The sequence below is a fragment of the Austrofundulus limnaeus genome, unplaced genomic scaffold (genome assembly GCF_001266775.1).
Source record: "Austrofundulus limnaeus strain Quisiro unplaced genomic scaffold, Austrofundulus_limnaeus-1.0 Scaffold937, whole genome shotgun sequence".
Taxonomy (NCBI): domain Eukaryota; kingdom Metazoa; phylum Chordata; class Actinopteri; order Cyprinodontiformes; family Rivulidae; genus Austrofundulus; species Austrofundulus limnaeus.
The window spans coordinates 20,207-21,588 of NW_013953339.1; the positions used below are offsets into that span (position 1 = coordinate 20,207).

The 1,382-nt window shown below is 32.5% G+C and overlaps 1 protein-coding gene across 1 annotated transcript in view; it reads right to left on the reverse strand.

Moving 5' to 3' along the window:
- Positions 1–1,241: 1,241 nt before the first annotated feature.
- The window catches only part of cndp1 (carnosine dipeptidase 1), a gene marked incomplete in the record, with an annotated part of 12,639 nt that continues 12,498 nt past the window's right edge, over positions 1,242–1,382 (reverse strand). The window contains 1 exon segment of the mRNA XM_014029663.1: positions 1,242–1,382.

Here is a 1,382-nt window from a genome sequence, read left to right on the forward strand (position 1 = left end):
GACTTATGGCAGTGCCTAGATCAGCAGAGGACTGGAAGTTTCTGACATTTTAAAAATGTTTGTTTCCACAGTTAACTAACYCTTCCATTGAAGTAACACAGCAGCACAGATCTGCTAAGCAAAACATGGAAGCCATTTTTCAATTTTAAACATTTTGTGATGTAGATTCTTTTTTATTTCATAAATATGAAATAATATAAAWATGATTTCACCAGCAGTGCACGCATGAAACACACGTGTGGATGCAGCAGACACAGATTCATCTTCTTCCAGAGTYAAATTGTTTCTTATCAACCATACTTTTAGTTTCAGGGAACCAGAGACTGTCCTTCACGTCCATCACTGTGAATCAACAGTTAAACTGTGCTGAAGGCTGACAGCTGGGTTTTAAACGTGATTCTTGAATTTACACAAAATAAAAATATGTTAGYCAACTTCAACGTGTTAAAATCTAAACCTGTTTATCTACATTACAAACTGCTGCTTTGTGATTTAAATTTGTCTTCTGGTGTTAGTTTTGTTGTATTCATTCATTTAATCAGGTGACATTTTTCCTACCTGTTTACCTGTTTATATTCTGTCTGTTAAATGACTTTTAATACATGTTGTCATAGTTATTTATGCTTGTATTTTTAATTTGTTTAAATAAAGTTTGATTTAAACTGAAAAAAAAGATTCTTCCCATGAAGCCTTGCAAATAACAGTTTAATTTGTGATCACAGTTTTCCCTAAAACACCATTTCTGAAAGTTTCACCKGCTTTCTACAAGTATCCTCTGCGTATCCTTTTCTAACTAAAATTTGGATGAAACTGTCTCTTTTCAGCATAAACTGAATGAAAACTCTGACATGAATGGTGGCGGGTGTTATGCATTTCTCCAAGGAAAGCTGGGCCTTTATATTTAACATTGAGGTCCATGAATAAAACAAGTGAAAAACATTTTACATGTTTGTTGAACAACATTGTAATGAGAAATGTCATGTTGTGTTCATACTGTAGATTAATCACACCTGCTTTTAGTTTTTCACTGATTGGTTTGATTTTAATGGGATCTTGAACCATTTGATGAGTGAAATGTGAGCCGTTTAGAGGGAAAAGACTGGAATGGTTTAGATTTGTAAAAGTATTGTGAACTCAGTTTATCAAATTAAGCTTGAAGAAATGTTGAGTTGCTCACACATTAATGTAAACGAATCATTCATCAGTGTACATGGGATAAATTTTCATAAAATAAATACACGTTTTCTTACAATATGCTTTTTATTACATGACCAACAACCAGAATAACAACAGTGCAGATAGATAGATAGATAGATAGATAGATAGATAGATAGATAGATAGATAGATAGATAGATAGATAGATAGATAGATAGATAGATAG